The sequence below is a fragment of the Aotus nancymaae genome, unplaced genomic scaffold (genome assembly GCF_030222135.1).
Source record: "Aotus nancymaae isolate 86718 unplaced genomic scaffold, 86718_ANA_hifiasm-v0.15.2.pri h1tg000108l, whole genome shotgun sequence".
In the NCBI taxonomy this organism is placed as follows: domain Eukaryota; kingdom Metazoa; phylum Chordata; class Mammalia; order Primates; family Aotidae; genus Aotus; species Aotus nancymaae.
Window position 1 is genome coordinate 25,476,503 of NW_026988523.1, and position 13,792 is coordinate 25,490,294.

Consider the following 13,792-nt stretch of genomic DNA (forward strand, 5'->3'; position numbering starts at 1 on the left):
CCAGATGCTGTTGGCAACCAGGCAAAAACACAAGCCTTTCCCAAGGTGATGAGCCAGGGTATACGTCAGACACAACGACAGTTCTAAAGAAGCATATCTGCCTGTTGAGATCCTGGGCATCCCAGTATCTACAAAAAATAGAGCTATCAGCCATACCAGTTTCTGCTAATGATAAAACTCTTTCTACCAACCAGGACCTGCCAATAAAACAGACTGCTAACAGTGGATTGGGTTCCAGGATCTAAGTTCGCAAAAAATATTCAGACTGGCTGTGTTTCTCCCTCCACTGTGACAGAGTCCCCAGACACTGGAAGATGCTGGAGAAGACTGAATTTGGTCCTTATCAGCCTATTCTCGGTCCTCATCATAATCCATTTTTTGCTGCTACAACAATAACAACAACAACAAAAGACACAAACTGGGTAATTTATAAAGAATAGAAATGGATGTTCTCACAATTCTGGAGGCTGGGAAGTCCAAGGTCAAGGTGCTGGTAGGTTTCTTTTCTGGTGAGTTCCAGTCTCTGCTTCAAAGATGGCACTTGGAATGCAGCATTCCTGAAAGGGGAGGAACACTATGTCCTCACGTGGCAGAAGATGCAAGAGGCTAAAGGGTGAACTCACTTCATCAAACCTCCCATTCGTGAGGGAGGACATCTTATGACCTAAGCACCTCTTAAAGGCTCCACTCTTTCATTTGGATTTTGAAGGGGACACATTCAAACATTGTTCAGTCCATACAACACCTAGGTCTGTCATGATGATATATGAAACTTTCCGAACTGCTCTCCTGGACTGTTCTATGAAGACAAAGATACTTTGTTTGTTTATATTGATGAGATCAGGTTTTACTATTCTTAGAAAATAATAGTTATTTATCTCAATACTTAAGTTGATTCAGATTGTTTAATACTTATTTCTTATCCATATGCATATTTTTCTAATTTTTGTTTTTTTACGAAGATATTATGTCTATTTTATTTTTTTAGTTGAGAGCATCTGTGAAATTTCTTCCTTATGTATTTAAAATCCTACTTAGAGGAAGAAAAGCCGGTGCTGGCTTTCTACCACTTGCATTTTAGCCTGTTTTTCTGAAAGACAGAGGAGGGATGATACACGTCGTGAAAGAGCTTTTGGTAGACAGTTTGTGAGCTGGCACTTTCCATTCACCTTAGGTATCACCAGCAGCCTGAAGCTTTGCTTCTCTATACCACAAACATAGGACATAAGGATCCTCTCTGGAGACAGATGTTACTGCTGTCACAAAGCTCCTCTGCGTCTCTGCGTCTCTGCGTCTGGAGTGAGGTACTCTTGTGCCCATGTTCCATATTCAACGTCTGCAGCAGGCGATCCTGAAGGAGATTTGAGTGTGATATTCTTCAACAGGATTATTTCTGATTCTTATCTTCCTAAAATGTTTCATACGTTCTAGATTCATTCTGGTGTTGTTCATATAGTCTCACATTTTTAATCCTACTGATCAATTTTAAGAATCTACTTCTTAAAGGGCGTCATGTAATGAATGAGCAAATTTCTGGTATATTATAGTAGCCTAAGCAAATATCATGCAAATGCATACAAAAAACTATGCAATTACAATTGAAATGAGAACCCACTTAATAGTATTTTCAGATAACTAGGTGAATAAGACAGATGAAGGATCATTTTCCTGATTTTAATTATGGCTTATCATCAAAAATATTTTCACCATCAATTCTCAGAACATTAAAATTCTCATGATTTAAACATTCTGCTTCAGCCCACTTAATAATATCTCTGATAGTAATATTGATTAGTTTTGTCATTATTACGTGACCAAAAGGAGCATTTTATTTAACAATCTGTAATTGTTTTATGTCATTACACAGAAGCGGTAAATGTATGATCTTAACGGAAGCTGAATTCAACAATGATTTATTATCAATAAACATAATTATAGAGGTAAATGGCATTCTGTGATCTATTTAGGATGTATCACAGATAGCATTATTACAAAAGGTGGCTTAATCTTCAATTTCTACATTAAACATAATTTCACCATATAATGCTCATGTTTTAATTCATAACAGCCACGTTCAGCATAAACACTGAGTATAGACAGATAATTTTAAATGAAGTGCAGTTTCTTGCAATATGAATTGTTTTATTCCAGTGTTTAGTACCCCTTTTACTGATGATAAAGTAAAAAAAAATCAAAAAGGAATTCTGTCAGGAGACAAGTCTGCCTGGTTCACTGATGTCAAATGCAGCGCAAGGTGCATTCGATGCTTACAGTCAAGTTTAAGGAATTCTAAGTGCCTGATCTCCTACAGGATAATTTGAAAAGTGCAGCCCCAGTGTTAGACTTCCCACAGGCTGGTATTCTTCAGAGTTACCACGTGAGCCCACCAGAACTGGACAGCAGGGAAGAACTAAGTAAACCCCTATTTTGTGGATGCAAGAGGGTAGCATAAATTTCTAAATGTGAGAGTACAAGTCTACTTTTTCTAATGGGAGGAGGAGGAGAGTGAGGTGGGAGGAACAGAAAAATTCCTAAGATGTTTCATATTTTCTAGTTTCAGGTCTCAACACACAAAATTTACAACATTAAAAATTAATCTTCATCAATTGGGCTTAGATGTGGTGTCCTGGTAATTTTCTAGCCTTCACTTACAATAAAAGAATTAGAGGAAGACATTTAGAAAATACTCAAGTTCTAAATGTCCAATGGCAACATTTATATTATAGAGAGAATACACAACGAACTATATAATTAAATAAATAACAACAAATATAATGACAAACAACTATTTTATATTCTGGAAACATACATGCACAAACATTTCCTAATTAATACAATTGTGGGTGTTAATGAATCTGATTTTTTCCCTCATCAGCTGTTTTGATTGCCTTGTATGAGGCAGTAGAGTGATTCACTTCACACTACTGGGTTTTTCAATTGTTTGGTTTCATGTTGCTCTTCATGGTCACTGTCAGAGTAAAATGTTTTGACCTTGACCTGTCGCTTTCAGAAAGATACATATAGATCACATTTGTCTCCTGGGAAAGAAGCCTATGAAATTAAAAGTAGATTTACCACAAAAGTGCCTATTTTAAAAAAACATTCTGCTGAATCACTTTCTTACTTCTACAAATGCATTGCTCTAGTATTATACAGATTTTTTAAAATAAAATAATTACGTTACTTTTTATTTCTATGTAGCCTGATCCCATGACTGCCAGTTGTCTCACCACCATTATCTATGGGCATAATCTCTCCAAAAATAGTCTCTCTGGAGTCCTAAATTCATCACTATTGGAATCATAGACTTGTATAGTGTAAAGCATAGATGAAACAGATATACAGTATGCAGAGATTCCCTTAGCTGAAATGTAATATATGGATAGTTTGTTTTTTTAATTCTCTTAGAAAAACCATTACATTTGAGAGATACTAAGTTATTGTCATTTTCTTCTGATATATGTAAATCAGATATTATGACCACTTAGTTTATAAGGAAACTGATTCTTAATAGATTAGGTGAACCCCAAGGTTCAGAAGGATTCGGGGATTGGCAGAACACCCATCATGTTCTTCTGACAGATGGACCAGTAGCTCTTCCTTGTGGTACCTGGCCTCTCCTTTTGAATTGCAAGAGTTCACTTGAAAATTTTTCTATCTCATGAGCATATATCCATATATCACATCAATCAGCTGCAATCTATTAAAGATCAGGGTCCTGAGAAAATGAAACACTAAGCAGATACAGCTTTTAATATAGTTTCGGGAGAGACGGGCTTGGAAATTTAAGACTGTAGTGTTATTATTATTATTAGCTTGAGAATTTCAGGGGCACATAAGGCATCTGAAAACAAAAAGGTGAGTAGTGTTAAAAAAACAAAATAAAAATAAATTAGTAAACATTTTAATAATAATACATAATCTATAATATCCTTTTTAAAATAATCTAACAAAATGTTATAAAGTGATGATAAAAATTACCAAAGTATAATGAGTTAGACACACTTATATTGCATAAAATTATAAGTTGGTCTAATCTTTTGGGAATTGTACATATAGATGGTAATAAAATGTTTAAAAATATCCATATTCTTTGGTTCTGAATTGGTAACTTTACTTGCTTATTTTTTCCCAAGGAAAGAATAAATATATAACCATGACTTTTATAGAAGAGCTATTTTATTAAGTGAATTATATGTACAAAATATAAATTTTTGTTTTTTGTATTAAAAATTAGCAAACTGGCAATAGACTAATTTTTTCAAAATAGAATAATGCGTAATCACTGAATACATGTTATGTGACTATAAGAAACCTTTGTGGGAAAAAATAATGACAGAGAAATGTGCTCATAATATTAAGTAAATCAAAATAATACAAAAAATTACATAGTACATATATATCATATATAGAAAGGAATAAAAAGAAACAGATAATCACATTAATTTAAAATTTACACAGAAAATGACTGAAAGAAAATACAAGGAAATATAAACAATGATATTATCTTGGGAATGAGGATTTAAAAATATCCTAATTTGATTTTTATTCTGAATGCTATTATTTTCCAAATTTCTAAAATGGCTCTATAACTTCTATGGAAGATATGAGGAGGACAAGCTTTTCCTACATAATTTTCTACTTTTGCTTTTCAGATTTTAGCTTCAAAGACCAATGTTCAGATATTTCCTTTCTCCTTCAGTGTTCTTCCCCTACAAAGAATAAATACAAACTTGAAACCATGAATTAAACACTGAAGCATAGGTTTTAAGTGTCAGTGGGAATGTTGATTTCCTAGGACAGTTTTTTTTTCATATTTTTAAAAAACATTGGCAGCTGTATGTTTAAGGGAACTTGCCTGTCATCGGCCGTTGCAGCATGGAGTGAAGAGTCCTGTGATGTATGTTGGAGGTGCACAGCAATTCTATCTAAGCAGCTTTATTTTACTCAGATGACATGGTGATGTGACACAAGAGTAGATTCATGTCCATGATGTCCTCCCCACTTCAATTAAAAAGCTATTTTAAAATCACTTTAAAGTGTCTACTGACACTTTGATGGAATCTAATTGATTCCGTATATGAATACACAAAATATTCTGGGGAATACTGAAGTCAATTGGTGAAATTTAAGCTTCATTTAAATCAGTCTCTAAGGTGAGAGGTCTTCTCTTTATGTCTATTATAAAGAGTGATAATGTAGATTACTCTCTATATTTTATAAACCTAAGGCTGACATTCCGTGAAATCTTAAAAGGATGCTGTTAAATGCTATTGGACCCTACGGACTTAAGGTCATTGTCAGCATGTCCTTTAAATTATAATGTATGCTCTAATTTATACAAATAAGTGTTGGCAACAGATAAAACCATAGATGTGATTCTTGGCACAGAAATTAATACAAATAAAATTATATTTTAATTTTAATTTTAGAAAAGTGTGTACTTCTTCCAAAATGGAAAACTGATTATTTAGATCTGAAGACTTTAGTAGTTTTAACTATATATATTAAATTTATAATGAAATAATTGTTGGCATAGTGGTACTTTTCAAATTCAGTCATCTAGTGTAAATAACATTTTCTCTAACCATGGCTAGATAATCCTTTCAGATATTTCATGAAATAAGACAATCTAATAGCCACTTTTAATTGGACTATGAAGGAAAAGGTAAAAATGCAAGTTCAGTTTTGTAGCTTACAAGTAAATGGGTAAAAATATTAAAATCTAAAATCTCATGGTTTAGCTATGCTTACAGAATTACTGATTTTAATTCTATGGCCCATTTAGTTAACTTAATCTCTTAAGATTACTTAATCAAGCAAAATTCCTTTTGGGATCTTTTTAAAAAATTGTTGTGGGTACATAGTAGGTGTATACATTTATGTGGTATATGAGATGTTTTGATACAGGCATACAATGCGAAATAAACATGCCACGGAGAATGGGGTATCTATCCCCTCAAGCATTTGAGGTTATTTTTTAAGTACTGAAGATGTACAAGCAGATTACAAAATTATAGTGTTTTGTAACGACCAGAGTGCTAAGGATCCTGGCATCTCATTACAATCCCTTCCTATGAAGAAAAAGACCATGGCTGCTTTCATCCCTGGTAGAATGAAGAAAAAATGATCATAAAGAGAAATAAGAAAATGTAAGTTGATTTTAATGAACTTTTCATGATAGCATGCATAACACAATGTTAAGCCCCTCAGTACTTCTCCACACTTCCTGCAGTGACCTTTCTATACCCGCAGCATGGCCAACTTGTTCAGAGAAATTCGTTCTTGTAAGACACTCTGGACCTTTTTTCAGGCACTTGCAGTAGCTCCCCAAAGGCTGCAGTCAGAGCAACCAGGTGAGGGGTGATCTCCTGAGGTGCAGAATTGCAGGGGCAGGACTACAGAAAAAAACAACTCACAGGGGCACCAAAATATAAAATCAACTGCAAAATAAAAATAATCGCCCAAACAGTTAAAAAGCTGGTGGTTGGGTTGTACATGGTAAAGGGATCTCCCAGAGGCTCACCAGTGCTCAGACTAGAAGCCATGCTGAAGGAAAAGTTACCTCATCCTTTCGAAGGGTGAGATCCTTGGAAACAGATGATGAATTGAATCTGATACTGCAAAAAAGCCTAGAGACTTCTCAGCTACAGACTAGATTCACCCAGCTATAGTGACTCAATGCGCAACATTCTGGGAAAATTGTCGTTTACTTCTATTTCTACGTTTTTTTTCACACACAGTGTGTGATATGCAATAGAGAAATGCAAAGAAGCAAGGATATCCATGGACAAAAGTAGAAACCATTAATAGAAACATGTAGAGACAGCTGAAAATTTGGAATTGTTCTAAAGGATTTTAAAGTAACTATTAAAATTGTTCATGAGTTAACGGAAAATGTAGAGAGCTTGCATGAATAAATAGATCATTTTAGAACTTGAAATTGTTTGAAAAAACAAATAGAAATGCTGGAAATAGATGGTAACCAAAATAAAGTGTTTTATGTGCAATCAGGAAACTGGGCATAGAAGAGGAAAGAATCAGTAAGCCAGAACACAAATTAATAAAATTATTCAAAGTGGAACAAAGAAAAAAAGATGGAAAAAAAAAAGACCAGAGCATCTTAGATTTGCATATCAAACAGTTTTTAACACTGAAGTATCTCCATTGAAGTAGTGTCTCATAATTTATTAAAGAATTGATCATTTTATCTAGTTTTGTCACTTTTTATATAATACTGTCAGGTCATCAGATTGATGATTTGGAACCGCAGTTATCATATAATAGGCATTTAAAATCTACTAACAATTTGTGATGTCCTTCAAGTTTGGGGTTGAGTGCTACAAAATTATTAGACCTAGAATAAAAGAGCAGAGACAGAAATATATCAAGCCATATTTTTTCTAATACCTTGAATATGGATTTAAAAAAGCACAATCAGATCTATTTCATCTAACAAAGATTCATAGAGTATTTTCTCTCATGCATATTTTCATGTGTATTTGAACAAGATCTGCTTTGTGGTTGATTATATTCCATATATAGAATTGCATTCTCTTATTTCTTCTAAGTTGGAAGAATATCAACTTGACCCCAAAGTTTTCTATTTGCTATATTCTTCATTTACCTATATTTTGTTTACATTAATCTTATTTCAGTGCTCTTAAAATATACTTTGGCAGCACTGGATAATCCATCAAGCCTGTTAACTTTGTCATTCTGGTGAACATGTGCACCATTTCCAGGCCTGACCCCAAAACACCTCCCACTGCATCCACCACTTGCTCTCATCTGCCATCTAGTGGCTGCACCATATCAGAGCACCCCCTCTCTGGGTACAGTGTCAGTTTCCCGACCCTATTCTCCCTCCAGCACTCAAAATCACTAGCAACAAGAATTTATGTGAATGAGAAAAAACAATCTCCTGAATGAAATAATTGAACCTCCACGCACATCGACACAGCTTGTGCTGTTCTGCTGCTCTAACCGATATAATGCTTCATACTTTTTGTTGAGTTTTAAAATAAAAAACATGGTAATAGATAAGCCAGCAAGAAAAGGTTAAACATGGTGTTCCTTCTCATTTTTAAGCATTTTTGTGGAATAGTGTCATATTTTATTATTATTCTGAGATCACTGTACTTTACGTTTTAAATTGTATCTCTACTCAACCAACAAAAGTGCTATCCCATTACAGCAGAAATTTTCTTTATATCTTCTGTGATACTTTATAGTTTCATGTGTATAGCTCTTGGTAAATAAATGTTATTCTTAATGAATAAATGAAATGAGTGAATATTTGAATATACTATTTAGTCAACTGAGTTAATATATTTTATTTTTATAACCAACTATCAGAACATATTTACACATATACATTGTTTTACTTTACAGAAAATCTCCTAAAGAGACATGTAGGTTTAAAGCAAAACAAAAATAAGAAGAAAGGCAGTAGCACTGTCAAAACCAAACATTTATTAGGCACCGTCCATATTAAGGTGTTTGGTTAAGTGGTGATTACATAAAGATATAGTCATGTCTTTGCTAATTATTCAATCTCCTTAGAGTATCAGACAAATAAAAATCACATACAGTGAAATGACATTAATAGAACAGCACTATTACAAAGAAAATTACATAATAATAATAGAGTACCAGGCTCAGAAATTCAATTGTTCATGGTATGAAGACAGTTTAAGAGGAATTCTTAGGGGAAACGAATGTTAGCTGGATCTGAGCGATGATGGTCAAGAAAAGAGAAAACAGAGTTTTCCCCAGCTAAAAACCCAGCAGCCTGTGAACAGGTAGGAAGCTTTAAGAGAAAGCAGCATCTCCTCCAGTAAGGACAATATTTCAGAAGAGTTAGTGAAAAAGTGTGGTAGGCACAGTCAGAACTCTGATGTTCTAAGGATGTCATTCCAAGGATTTGGGGCTTTCGTGGGAAAACCATTGGATGCGACTGACATACCTTAGTCCGGAATGGGACAGGATCACTTTACCAACTTCTCTCTGTGTTCTACAGCCCTGCTGCCAACCATGACAATCTCATCAGAGAAATCAAAAGCTTCCTAGCAGTTGTCTCAGTTTTACTTTCATTCTACAGTCTAATTTCTACATTGTAGCCATAGTGTTTCACTCTAATCTAAGTCTGATAATATTTCTTCCATGCTTAAAAAACTCCAGTAGATCACACTGAAATTATACTTTAAAAATAAAATTTAAATATGTTACCATAACCTACATAAATGGAATACTGTCTATCTCTCTCAGGTCATATCCTACCTCCTTCCCTCGTATTTACTATTTCATTGCTAAACTGGCCCTTTATCTTTATTAAAACAAATTGTATCTTATTGATTTTTTTTTCCTTAGGCATCAGACACACAAATTGAGAGAAACACCCTTCTGGGTTCATAGTACCTTTTAATCACCAGAATCCATGCAAGGTCTGTGTTTGATTTTAGTATTTACCTGATATATTCATTCATTTATTCATTCCACTCAAGTTTTTAGCCAACTTCCACTATCTTCTCGCCACATAAAAGTAACAAATTTTATATATTTAATATGCGTTTTTATGTCTATACTCTTAAAAAGAAGGATATTTATTTTTGTACATATTTGTGTTGCTATTCCACTAACATTTGTTTTGTTATGTATGTCACACTATGAGATGTACAGTGGAACAGCTTTTATGCAGTAAGAATTTTCTTGTTGCTAATTCTACGTCTAATCTATTATTTCAAAGCAATGAATGTTTTCTTTCTTTCTTTAAGGTAGGCATTATTTTTAGTTGCTATCCTAACATATTGGTTACTTGCCAGTGGTAGTGGACAGATCAACATCAGTGAGGGAAAATTCACTGTGAAGCAAGGATCCCTGTTCCATAGTACTTGTTTAAAGTATGCAACATTGCATTAAAACTGTAGTGGTTTCCTCTATGCCCCCTTTTTTTTCAGACCTCACTCAAGCTCAATAGAAAACATGACCTCCCATAGAGACTGAACACTGTTGGATGTACTGAATCACAGAACAGGAGAAAATTGGTCATATCACACGTCAAACCATCAAAGTGAACCCACAGCCTTGTAAGAGACCATATCTGTGGGCTGAAGAAATGAGAGCAGTTTGGCATTATTAGGTATTTTGGAAATGTGAGCAAACTGTTCATGTAACTCTTGGATTTTGCACGTTTTTACCCTAGGTATATATAGACCAGTCCTACCTGATGAGGAAATGATGCCATGAATATCTTACTTTATAGCTTTGTGGATTAAATTACTCTCAATTCCTAATGGGAAGATTGGGGTTCATTGTCACATATGTCACCTCATGATGGCATATAGTTTCCATCAGTGTCTGGCAGCAAGCCAAGAGTAATTTTCCATCCTAGAAATGCCTCTTACTAAGATAGTTACCAAGTATGCATCATTCTCTTCTCTGAGAGTTCCATGAGGGTAATTCCATTAAGCTGGTGAACCACCGTGATGTCCTGTGGGGTGCTGGTGAGATATCAATGTTCCAGCAGACGACGTTGTGGCAAGAACTGAAGAACTGATGTAAATCTCAAGCAGTCTGATTATGCTGTATTGCAGTCCCTACTATTTTCTCCGCTTACTGGGCCTGATTTCTAATGCAATGCACTTATCCAAAGTTGCATACAAACTGCCAGTGACTCTACAGTATACTCAAGTAGGAACAGCACAACCAAAAAATGAATTTTTTGTCACAGTTGACATCTAATTACAATAATAATTTATCAATACCCAATCTCTTTGATAGTGCCTATAATGGAGACATTATTTATTCAGTTAATGAATATTTACTGAGACACTACAGACTCAGGACTAGGTATAGAGGAGTAACCTCCCAAAACTGGGAAACGATGAATAAACAAAGGACATAATTAAGCTTCATTTTCAATCTTGAACTTCCTGGGCTACCCATTTCACCTAAGACTCTCCAAAAACACAGCAAGGTTTTCTTATAGGACTGAAAATGAACTGGCCTCTTCCCCTTCGAACTCACCTTTGGGATGTGAAACACAGGGTTCTTTGGCTTAGATACTTCAGCGTGTCCACTGTGCTTACATACTCCTTAGCACTCAACTCCTCACCCCCACTTCCAACCCAAACTAAAAAACAGAAGAAAAATAAATGTAGTTATCATTATATACGATTGCATTACATTCTATACACAGAACACAGTAGACAGTCAACAAATACAACTTCCTTTATCCTCATGTCCGTTTCAGAGTTATTTGGTATCTGCTCAATTTACTTATGAGTTATCTTTATGTCAAACTATTTGATGGAGACCTGTGTCCTGGTCCTATTTCCAAACTTTTACTACTTTCTAAGGTTTGAAGGTGGGCTGAAGAAAACGAGTGTGATAATGACATAAGTATTAAGATGACTTTAGTACACTTAAGATTTTTGAACAATGACAAAATACGAATTCTTGAGAGGAAGACACATGAAGTAGCTTCTCGTTTTATGAAATCAGTTTCCAAATAGACATAATTTGAATAAGAAAATTAATATATGCATAGTTCATGTAAAATATAGTTTATAGACTATAATTTGATAATAAAATTTAAGTAAAAGACTTTTGTTACAATTTGAAATGGAAAATAATGTTTGAGAACATCAGAAAGTAAGCTATAAAATTAAGCTGAATAAATGTTTCATAACATTTGAATGGCATAAAGTCAACGATATTTTAGGATGCCCTTTAGAAACGCAAACCGGATAGAACAGCAATTTCTGTTGGAAGGAAAATCAAATTCTCCCATTCTAATATAAATGAGCAGAGGCTTTCTCTGAAAGCTTTTAATCCACTCCAGCAGTCAATCTTCTTACAGAGGGAGCTGTCCTATTATTTAGACCTTCTAAGAAAATTTCTACCTGGATTAATAGTGATTGCATTGCAATAAGAAAATAAGAGCTGGTTTATATGTGTAAGTTCTGCTCTTTTAATTGTGGAAGGATTATATGGTAAATCTATGACAAAACTAAAAAGGTTCTTACTGTTGGTAGGTTACTTCTGATCTGAGTACATAAATAGTTCTTTTGGGTTTAAGTCTCTAGTCCAACCTATTTAGGGTCAGTGGGTGAGAATTTGAGAGTGACGTCTCTCTTTTCTTCAGCTCGTGTTAAACAATTCATTGGTAAAGTCCACTTTAATGTAGACCATGGGTCCCGCATGGCCTTCTACATTACACGGCCTCACCAAACTATTTCTAGCGTGTCCATAGCCTCTGCTTTCCTGAACATTTTCCTCTTCTTAATTATCTTGTCTCAATCCATCACTCAATTTCCCTCACCCCACCTGAGTGCCTGGCCTCAGACATAATAGGCATTTACTTTCCTGTAACTATGTTGCTTGAAGTATTAGGAGTGGTCTCATATTTTATACGAGGGGAAAAGTGGGCCTCTACTCTGGTTCGACTCTAGGTGATTTTTCTACAGCATAAAACATGTATTAGATTACTGAATTTAACTTCTTGATACACGTTCAGTTGTATGGCTTTCTTCTAAACATATCCGTGTTGGGTTTGCCTCTGGCCCCTTTTATCCAGTTTGTCAAGAGAAAGAAGTTTGTAAACAACTGTGTTGCCATATGTTTTAAATAAACTGCATTTAAACAAAACAACCCTGTGTTTCCAAGTTAAGCTGCATTTCTAATACATCAGAAAGTATATTTTCCCCAAAGCTCTTATTTTTATTATTGCTTAAGAATTTGTTATGGCAGCAATAGGAATCTAATATACACATTAACTTTTAAGCAGCTAAGTGATCCGTTTAAGTAGGTTGTTTAAAAATTGTTTTGTTACAGTCAATTGAAAGGTAGAAACGTGATAAAGGATTACAATTAAAAGCTAAAAATTGTATTAAAAATTTCATTTTTCCTGATCATTGCCTAGGGCTACAAAACGTATTCTGTTGTTGAGTATTATCTGAAATTGTGTGTAAACACTTCTCTAAATCTCTGATAGAGTAACAGATGAAAATTCAGTGAGATTAATCAGGAATACAACACATTTGAAAGTCACCTATGGGGTGACTGAGGTTTTCATCCTGAGAAGTTCCTGTCTTCGAATGCTTCACCATTAGCCCTTACACGGATTCTTTGAACCCAGCAGATCTGCATGTAGCATATCTGACAGTGAAAGTAAAATACATGAAATTATAGGAAAATCATAAGTACACAGAGAATTGGTGTAAAAAGTCGATGGTGCTAGAACTGATCATGAATGTATCTAATAAAATATGTTCCCAAGGATAAATCTGTAGGTGTTTATATTGATTAGCATCTAGATAAGCCTATTTGCCTATCGTTGCCCCTGCCCTGAAGAGCCATAAGACATCTCGCCACTCTGAGTTCTCCCAACTCTGGCCTTGCCTCCAGCTTTACATTTTAGTCTTCCTCACACAAAAATGGCCTAAACGGAAAGATGGTGATCAATGGTGCTGAAACGTTTGGATGAGGCAGCTTGCCTAGTTGTTTGTGGCCATCTTTAAAATCTGAGTACAACTTTAGACCTTCCTGGTCACAGAAAAAGTTTGACTCAGCATCATAATATAAAAGTAGTTTAGAAGTCTAGAAGATTGAATAGAGTTGAGATTAAAATGTTTGTAGAATTATGTAGCATTTAACTGTTACAATTAATAAACTGTTAAAACGTTTGTGACTGTTTCAAAATTCAATAATAATTTATAAAATGTTTCTTTCTAACTTTAAAAATATAAATTAAGATTTTGATTTTCTTCTCACTCATATTCTCTTCACT